This window comes from Aulostomus chinensis, chromosome 21, assembly GCF_037954235.1.
Source record: "Aulostomus chinensis isolate RoL2024-O1b breed Wild chromosome 21, RoL_Achi_v1.0, whole genome shotgun sequence".
NCBI lineage: Eukaryota > Metazoa > Chordata > Actinopteri > Syngnathiformes > Aulostomidae > Aulostomus > Aulostomus chinensis.
Window position 1 is genome coordinate 21,884,035 of NC_141340.1, and position 9,986 is coordinate 21,894,020.

Below are 9,986 nucleotides of genomic sequence, written 5' to 3' on the forward strand. Positions count from 1 at the left end.
GTGTGTGTGTGTGTGTGTGTGTGTGTGTGTGTGTGTGAGACCGACACATCTGTCAAGGTTGGGGGCAGTGGATGATGCACTCAAATGCAGAGATATTTTGATATTTATTCAAATACAAAATGCAGTGTATCAGTAGCTGCCAAACTTTGTCAAACTACCTGAGTAGAGTTCTTTAATTCATGTTAAAAATATATGGAAAAATTTGTAATAATAACTAGAGATTAAGTCCTATGAAATAGATTTGTTATTTTTGAAATGTATTTTGTGCATATTGATGTATTGAACTGATTGGCTGCAGCACCAATTTGTGTGATGTCATCACCTTCTGGGGTGTAACTAGTCAGACCCCCATAAAGCCTGGGCCACACGGCTGAAATGTCCCTCATGACACATTGTATACATAGATCGAAGCGAAGTAAAATCTGGTCAACTGGACGTAAGTTTATCTTGAAGACGTTTCACCTCTCATCCGAGAGGCTTCTTCAGTTCTAGTGAAGAGTGTGGAAACTCCAGCTTATAAACCTATGTGGGAGTGGTCAGTGCTATTGTGGTGGAAACGACCCTCCCGAGACTCACCTGGCCTCTCCAAACGACAGTCGTTGTGCGGTGTCAGGGAGTTTCAGGGGTGGTCGTTAGGGAGTTTCACCGACCACTCAGATGCTAATGGGCTGTGCTGGCATCAGCCGTTCCACATGGGTCTTTCAGCTGAACTCTTTGGGGAAGCTTTGAAAGGACTTGGTTGTAAATAGGTGAAAGGAAATGTCGCAGTCCACCTCCTCTGTTCAAAGATGGTTTCTCTATCCTGACGTGGATGGCTTCTTTAACTCCTCTTTCAAACCATCTGTCCTCTCTGTCGAGAATTTGGACATGGTCGTCCTGGAAGGAGTGGCTTTCCTCCTTGAGGTGGAGGAAAACCGCTGAGTCCTGTCCTCCAGAGTTGGCTCTTCTATGTTGGGCCATGCGCTTGTTGAGGGGCTGTTTGGTTTCCCCTATGTAGAGATCCGTGCAGGCCTCACTGCATCTGACAGCGTATACCAGATTGCTTTTCTGGCTGTGAGGGGTGGGATCTTTGGGGTGAACCAGTCTTTGTCTCAGAGTGTTGTCTGGTTTAAAAGACACAGGGATGCGGTGCGACCACCCCTGAAACTCCCTGACACCGCACAACGACTGTCGTTTGGAGAGGCCAGGTGAGTCTCGGGAGGGTCGTTTCCACCACAATAGCACTGACCACTCCCACATAGGTTTATAAGCTGGAGTTTCCACACTCTTCACTAGAACTGAAGAAGCCTCTCGGATGAGAGGTGAAACGTCTTCAAGATAAACTTACGTCCAGTTGACCAGATTTTACTTCGCTTCGATCTACGATGACCTGGATGAATGAGAACCTACACAGACATTGTATACATATGGAACCTGGAGTGTGTGACACCTTATTTTCTTGATCTTAGTGTTTCCGGTGTGTATGCTGGTTTAACTTTAATCTTTACATTTAACAGCAGTGACATTTGAATTAAAGAAATCTACTAGTCAGGTAGCCGTTGTAGTAGTACTGCTGCTTTTCCTTTAATCATGTCAAGGTGGCATGAGATCATTTACCAAGCGCTTGTTGAGCTGAAGAGGCCCCACGGCTGAAACATCCCTCACTAAACTTTGTGCAAATAGAGCCTGAAGAGTGACACACTTTCTTCTCTTGCAATTAACCCAACACAAACACAACTCTTTCTGCAAAAGCATCATGGTACGCTGTACCTCCAGTTTGATGCAAACAGTTTGTATCCACTATTAAGGAGATGGTTGAGGTCACAAATGGTATTGTTGGCCTGAATGATTTATGTTAAAATGTTTCATAGAAATTCTCGAGGGGCTGGCCCACAGCCCTTGGTTAGGTTTTTTTATTTGACGGAGTAATTTTCCCTTTAAAGTAATGGACAGAAATTTAGACCATTAAGTACTGCAATAGTGTAGAACACTCATAAACACAGAAGTAGTAAAGTAAAAATCCTAAAAGACTCAAGGTGACAGAGAGAATAAATCCTCTGTCTCTTTTGGAGAGCTTCATATGGTGCCCAGGATAAGAGATTATAAACCATTACAACCAAGTATTTGCATGAAAAAAAGCTTGATATTTTCTTTAAACTGAGCGGAACACAAATTCCCCAGACAGAAACTCAAACCAGTGCATTGGTCAAACCATCTTTAGATGTACATTTTCTCTATCGTCTCTATGTATTTGTGAATATTCTCAGTCATCCAGGTCATCGTAATTCTCTAAAATAATTAAAATAGGCAACTGGACTCACCTCTTGGAAGTGAAGATATTTCACCTCTCATCCAAGAAGCTCCTTCAGTTCTAAAATTCTGGTGGAAAGTATCAGGTATATAACCACCCAAGGGAGGGTGGTGGCAAAATCAAGTGGTGGCAAGGCCAGAACAATAGGCTCATTAGGTGGTGATGTGAGTCGTTGGCCTCAGTTTCGGGTCGTTCCCCTCCCAGCCCTCTTACAAGAGTTGTTCAGGTCACCTGAGTGAAGGTGTGAAAGCTGGCTGCACCTCCTGGAGAGGGATCTAAGGACGGCATTGTAGGTGGGTGATAGGTGGTGTCTGAGGCCCCCTCCTCTGTTTAAAGATGGATGTTCTAGTTTGACATGTATGGCTTCTTTCACCCCTCTTTCAAACCATCTGTCCTCCCTGGCTGGAATGCGCACCTTGTGATTGTCAAAGGAGTGCCCCTTCTCCTTGAGGTGGAGGTGGACTGCTGATTCCTGGCCTGTTGTTGTGGCTCTCCTGTGTTGCACCATGTGTTTGTGCAGTGGTTCTTTTGTCTCCCCTATGTACAGGTCAGAGCATTCCTTGTTACACTGGACTGCATAAACAACATTACTCTGTTTATACCTTGGAACCTTGTCTTTAGGATAGACAAGTTGCTGGGTTTAGCGTGCACGGGGATCTGATGTGTGTTAAAGACCCTTCTGAGTTTCTCTGAAACTCCTGCCACATATGGGATGACAATGCTCCTCTTCTTCTGGGCTTCATCTTTCTTATCCTCCCTGGGCTTCTTGGCACTTTTAATGAAAGCCCAGTTCAGATAACTACAAGTTTGGAGAGCTGAGTGGATGTGGTTGTGTTCCCTTCTTTTCCCATCTGTTTTAGAGGGGATATTTTGTGCTTGGATTTTAAGAGTTCGGATCACCCCTAGTTTGTGCTCGAGTGGGTGGTGTGAGTCAAACAAGAGATTCTGTGTGGGTGGGTTTCCTGTAGACCCCAATGTTAAGTTCCCCATTGTTTTCAATGTGTACCGCACAGTCTAGAAAAGCTAACAGTTGTCTTTGGCATCCTCCCTCGTGAATGTGATGTTCTTGTCCACCGAATTAAGATGTTAAGTGAAAGGCCCAACTTCACTTTGCGTGATGGTGACCCAGGTGTGGTCTATGTATCTGTACCAATGTCTCGGCTGGTGGCCACTAAACGTTCTCAAGGCTAGACTCTCCATCTCTTCCATGTACAGGTTTGCTACAATGGGCGATACCGGAGATCCCATGGCACAGCCGTGTTTTTGCCTGTAGAAACCATTGTTGTATAGGAAGTAGGTGGTGTTGAGGCAAAGGTCAAGAAGGTCATACACCTGTTCAGGTGAGAGGTTGGTCCTTTTCGCAAGAGTTTTGTCTCTCAGAAGTTTTCTCTTGACTGTCTGTACAGCATCTCCCGTGGGGATGCATGTGAACAGAGATGTCACATCGTATGAAACCATGATTTCTTCAGGGTCTAAACTGATTTGTCTGATTTTGTCTGCAAAATCCATTGAATTTATTAAGTGGTGGGGGGTGTTACCCACCAGAGGAGAAAGGATGGAGGCAAGAAACTTAGCCACATTGTAGGCTACGGACTTAATGCTACTCACAACGGGTCTGATTTGGGCGCCATCTTTATGGATTTTCGGCAGCCCGTAGATGCATGGAATAGCATCACCAGGATAGAGTTTGTAGTAGAGAGCTTGGTCGATAGCTTGTTCCTTCTCCAGCTTCTGTAGGCAGTTAACCACCTTGGTTTTGAAGGTGTTGGTGGGATCTTGTTTAAGAGTCTCATAGGTTGCTGTGTCAGAGAGGACACTGCTCACTCTGGAGTGGTAATGGGCTGTGTTAAGGACCACTGTGCATCTCCCTTTGTCTGCTGGTAAGATTGTGATGTTGGGATCTTTTTGCAGTGTGCTGAGTGCCTGTTTCTCCTGTCTGGAGAGGTTAGATGGAGGAAGCTTGGCACTGGAGAGTGCTGCCGATACCTTAAGCTTATGCTGCTCCACCTCTGTTTCAGACAACTTATTGTTTCTTATAGCTGACTCTGTGGCCGTAACCACATCCACCACCAGTAGCTCATCCAGTGTCACCGCAAAGTTTAGTCCTTTGGCTAGGACTTGCAACTCGGCTGGAGTGAGTACTCTGTCTGACAAATTCTTAACCCATTTGTCCTGGGTGTCCTGTTCCGCAACCACGCTCTGTTGGGTGTCCTGTTTTGCAACATTGCTCTGTGTTACCGTCCATTTTTGTTCTCCCCTGGGGTGAGAACTGTAGAACCGGAACTCAAGGTTCTGGAACTTCCTTATCTGCCGTTCTTTGCCCTTTGTGTGCTTCGCTATCTGTGCCGTTAGAGTGTACTTGGAAACCGCTTCCAAGACATGCTGGCAGTCCTTCCTCCAAAGCATTGGTTTTGGTTCTTAGGACTTCAATAGTAAAGTGAACCTGTCTTACTCTCTCATTGAGGAGTTGGTTTGGTGCTCTCTTTAGAATGCTTTCCACTTTGTGGCCTTTCACAGTGGAAGTGAACCATGAGCTTTTAGCAAAGATTCTCTTTTGCCTGCATCTCAGGTTGAACCAGGTGGTTCCTGTAATCCGCCACTTTACTTGCCAATCTCTCATACTCCCTCACCCTCTGCAGGGTGTCCTCCCCAAAGTGAGTATGGATGTATTTGTGAATATTCTCAGTCATCCAGGTCATCGTAAATCTCAAAAATGATCAAAACAGGCAACTGGACTCAACTGGACAAGAGGTGAGTCCAGTTGCCAGTTTTGATCATTTTTGAGGATCTATTGTCACTAGTGTCAAAACTTGATGGGAGTTTTTATGGTGTCACTATTTCCTTAAATCTTTTCTTGTTTGACACTTCACAATACATACAAAATATGATGGTGGACACCTGGAGAGTGAGGTGTTTCACTAGGGGATGAACCATGATGGAACATTAAGGTATTCACCTGACTGACTGGGGGGGCACCAGTGATCTGAACACACACCCTCATGCAGTTTCGCACCCTGCAGACCTGCAGACTTGGCCGACGCCTGACCAAGATGGAGGTGACACAGGGATTTGAACTTGTGACCCCCGGGTTGGTGAGCAACATCATAGTGCCTTGCCATTTCTGATGACCTGTTGAACAGCAGATATTCTTGCATCTGTCTCGTGATGAAGAAAGTTTCACATCAAGCGATGCCTTTCACCTCCGCTGAGCTGCTGCCACTCCTCAGCTTTCTCTGCAAAAACATTCCACAGCTGTAAATTAAACAAGATCTGTTTAAAATGCATGACTTGAGGTGGAGAGAAGTGAACAAATGCACCCATTAGAACATTTTTCGGAGTCTTTGTTGGTCCACAGGGGGTGAAAGAGGGAAAAAAAGAACTGTGTGGCTCTTTCACAAGAGAATGCTAACAGCTCTATGTGAGACCAGGATAACGCTTTAATAATGATAGATAAGTGATTTGTGCAGGATGTGGCTGCCTGGTTGAAAAATAAATTTTGTTTTTGGAATCAGGCAAAAAAAACATGTGCAGAGGAGCCCTGCTGCTAAACAAGAAGTGTGCTTTTGTTCTGACTTTCATGATTGACAGGTCACAGGAGAGCTTAAAGTAAAACGCCGGTGAGAAATCTCTCAGCAGGTGGAGTGCAAGGAGAGGGTGAGGTGAGAGGACGGTGCTCGGGTGCTACATGTTCCCTCTCTGACAGGAAATGTTTTACCTCCCTCACTCTGTGGTTTCTGAGTGCTGGTGATGGGAAGAGTCCACATTAAAACCAACACATAGCCGTCTCTGCCCGAGTCAGATGGATGAGTTGCACTTTTTCCTGAGTTAGTGTTTTCAGTTGGAGCCAAGTGTTTTTCCCAGGCCTGTCTCTCAGATCAAAGTGGGCCCGGCTGTTGTCGGCCTCGACCCACCTCCCTCAGGACTGCTGACTGCCAACCTCAGCAGAAAACCACGAGTGGCTTTTCAAACAAAAGATAAACGAAGCAACTTCTGATCAGTCCCTTTTTATTACTTGAAACTGATTCAACAAATAAGACACACATCCCTGTTAAGCTGCAATCACTTCTGGGTTAAGTCCTGCCCACTTCTGGGTTAAGCCCTGCCCCTCCATGTATAGTTATGGATACAGATAATTTTGTTGGCGTTACAGATACAGATGGATATAATGGGGAACTCTCCCGTCTCTGGTGAGTACTAGCAGAGGCAATGATGGAACTCAGCTTTTATATGCTCACCACACTGGCGAGGGGTTAAAGGTTATGGGGTTGTAGGCTTCTTTCTTGGTCACACTCTTTTCGTTCTGCCCACACTTTTTGTCTGAGCTGAAGGTCGCAGCGTTTTACTGCCCACTCCAGTACATTGACTTTGTAGTCCTCTGGAGCCTTGGAACCATGGTCACTCATCACTCACTGAAGAAGTCATCTACAGCCATGTTTGAACCGACTGATGGCCTGGCAAGGTGTTGCTGCAAAATATCCACACTCGTCAATGTCACCCATTTTTGAAAAGATGCATCTCCCTCCTGGATGGTTTGATGGCTCTGTCATCACATGGTGGCACTACCTTCATGCGTTTGGAAATTATGAATCGACAGAACTCTTTCCGATGCACTTTGGTTTTTGAGATATTCCCACAATGACTCAATCATCTTCAAGACACTGATGATGCTTGATGATATTATGATGACATCGCTCACAGGGGTTTGACATGCTTTTAAAGGGATGCAAACATCTGACCCACTGGGGTTGTGATGTAGCGAGTAATCGTTTGGAGGGATGTCAAGATTGGCAGATGTCTTGATACGCACCTGATCTACCTGAGGAACACGTAACCTCTTCTTCATGAATTTACTGGATTTACTGAAAAGGTGAGAACAAAATCAGAGCTGGAAGTGCAGAGACACAAGTGATGCTGAAACTGACCTCATTGTTGGACTCGTCACATTCATGGTGCTTCAACTTAAATGCTCACTGTGCCAGGAGTGAGCAGATACGGAAGCACACTTTCCTGTGGCGGCTGTTGTAGCTGCTGCTGGAAGAGTGAAGAGGAGGAGGAGTGAGGAAGAGGAAGTCTCCATCATCTTCTCTTCTCTTTTCGCCAGTGTTGTAAATTAATAGGCCATATATTCAAAGTGCAAGGAAACACTGATCTCCCTGCACCTGCATGGACATCGGTGACATGGAGGCTGCTGGTCTCAGTTCCCGTTGAGGATGAAACCCCAGCCTGCTGCTGTTGTCAGGGGATGTGATGAAGGTGTACGGAGGCAATGCTGACATGAGTTCTGGCCCTGCACTTCTCTAACCAAAGGCTCTAGATTTTACCTGCTGTTTTGCACACAGTCATATAATGATAAACATTTAATTGTGTGCTGCAGCAGAAATATTCTGAACCCCAATGGGCCAGATGAAAAGACTAAATGAAAAAAAAAGACGCACCACATGGGTGATGCGGAGATTGCATTGAATCCACATCCGTGGCTGGGATTCAGTTAATATTTTATAACAAAAAAAGTACTTCAACATGGGTGTATGCAAACTTAAAACTTGAACTAAATCCTCTGCACAGACGAGGCACACAGACACAATCTTGGTGATACAAATAATCATTCTTGTTGCCTCACAGTAATTATTTTCAGTCTGCTGCAACACTGGCTGGAGTGCAAACAGGCTGATAAACACATCTTGTTTGGTAATGTGTTGGCTCCAAACAAACCTGCCTGACACTGCGCCTCTGCACAGAACATGTCACTGATACATTTTGAAAGGGATTTGTGCTTAAGGTGACACATCTAGTCATAGCTTGTACTTTTCTTATTGTCAGTAATGTTCAATAAAAGGCCCAAACTCTTTATGTTGTGTGTATTTAAAGCCTGGAATGTGCTCTGCCTCGTGTGCACCGGCTGACATCACAGGTTATATAATACTCTCTTGTTGTCCATTGCTTTGGTAGTTGGAGTTATAAAAGTTCCATCATAAGTTATTGTTACTGTTCATCTCAATTTTCATTTTTCTAACTAAAAATAAGGACATTGCGTGTTTCTCAGCTATGACAACACAGACCAAGATGATGAACTGAGACCTGACGGCCTCTATTCTTGTCAGCACACATCAGTTGCAAGCTTCCAGTGATCGTCATTAGATAATTGTCATTCTTACATAAAACAAGATTATTCTTGCACATAATCAGACGAGTCCGGAAGATAAAAGATACAAGATGATCACTGAAGATGATGATGGATGGTTTCAGTTCGCTATCATGTACTTATCAGATATAAGAGAATAACACCTAACAACCCAGAGATGCGCTCAAACAGAAACTCTAATTTATAGCTACCTTGTATTTATGACAAATTGTAGTGAAAATTAGGCTTACAGGAAACCGGTGGGCTCACACACACACACACACACACACACACACACACACACACACACACACACACACACACACACACACACACACACACACACACACACACACACAAGGGGGTTGTGTATAAATAATTTGCTCCTTTCGAGGACATTTGGTGTGCCATGTCTACGCACTCTTAGTTTTCCATGGGTTATTTAACGCCCCGTAGACTTCCATTGTGCAGAGATGGTCACAGTGTGTTTAACGTCAGCTGTACGCCATGCAGTACCATAATCTTTGTTCATATTTCAAAAACGTTTCATTACATAATGGAAGTCTCACAAACAGTACATTTAGTGTAAGTTTTTATTTTGGCTGAGCCACAAGATACGTACTGGTGGATCTCACTGGTGGCACTCAGTGGTGGCACTCAGTGGTGGAACTCAGTGGTGGAACTCACTGGTGGAACTCACTGGTGGAACTGGGTTTTGGCTGATCTGGTACTTTGTTGAAAATGCAGGTTGAAGCAACGCTGCACTCCAGATTAACGGTGTAAACAGAAAGAAAGAGTTTAGAGTACAAAGCATCCCACCGTCTCTCCATCAACATGCCTCCTTCATAAATGAACCCTAACTCACAGGAAGCAGTAGAAGTACTACAGTGGGACGACGGTCCACAGGACAGAGGTGTTTTCCTGGGCTCCTGTCTGAAGCTTCCTGCAGCTCAGGACCAGGGTGTGCAGCATCTGACTAAACATGTAATTTAATGAGTCAAAAAGTGGATGAAGTGTTAGTTGCTCTCTCAATACTCAAACTTCTGGATCTCTGCTGCCACACAAACTTCTTACACGTGCAGCTGCATCAATGCTGCTGGGAGCGGCTGAAAAAAAGGACAAAACAAAAAGAAGAAGATATTATTGGATATTTTTGCTCTACAAAACATGAAAGGTCTGCAGGGTGCGAAAAATTACCCAGACAGAGACCCAGCTTGTTAGTTCATATCAGTTTGAGAGGAAGTGATGTAATATTTGTGTGGTGTGTTTTTCATCTGTGTGCTCAGTAAAGGTGCAATTTGACTAAAAGTACTGGGAACTTTTGTCACCTGGGATTTCTCCTCATGAACCAAACGGTTCCTGTGGCCCCGTGTTGTCTGATTCAGTCCAGTTCATCTGCTGTACCATTTCCTCTCTGATTTCATCTCAAAGTGAAGCTGAATGAGAAACACAACGAGATACTGCGGCCTTTAACCTTTGATAACCAAAGTCTTTCAGTGATTCCCTCAAGACGTTCATGATAAATCACCTTATAAGGTTGGTATGTGTGTGTGTATGTGAGTGTGTTTCTGTGTG

At 44.6% G+C, this 9,986-nt stretch overlaps 1 pseudogene; it reads right to left on the reverse strand.

Moving 5' to 3' along the window:
* Nucleotides 1–508: 508 nt before the first annotated feature.
* Nucleotides 509–4,989, reverse strand: LOC147242047 (uncharacterized; annotated as a pseudogene).
* Nucleotides 4,990–9,986: the final 4,997 nt, after the last annotated feature.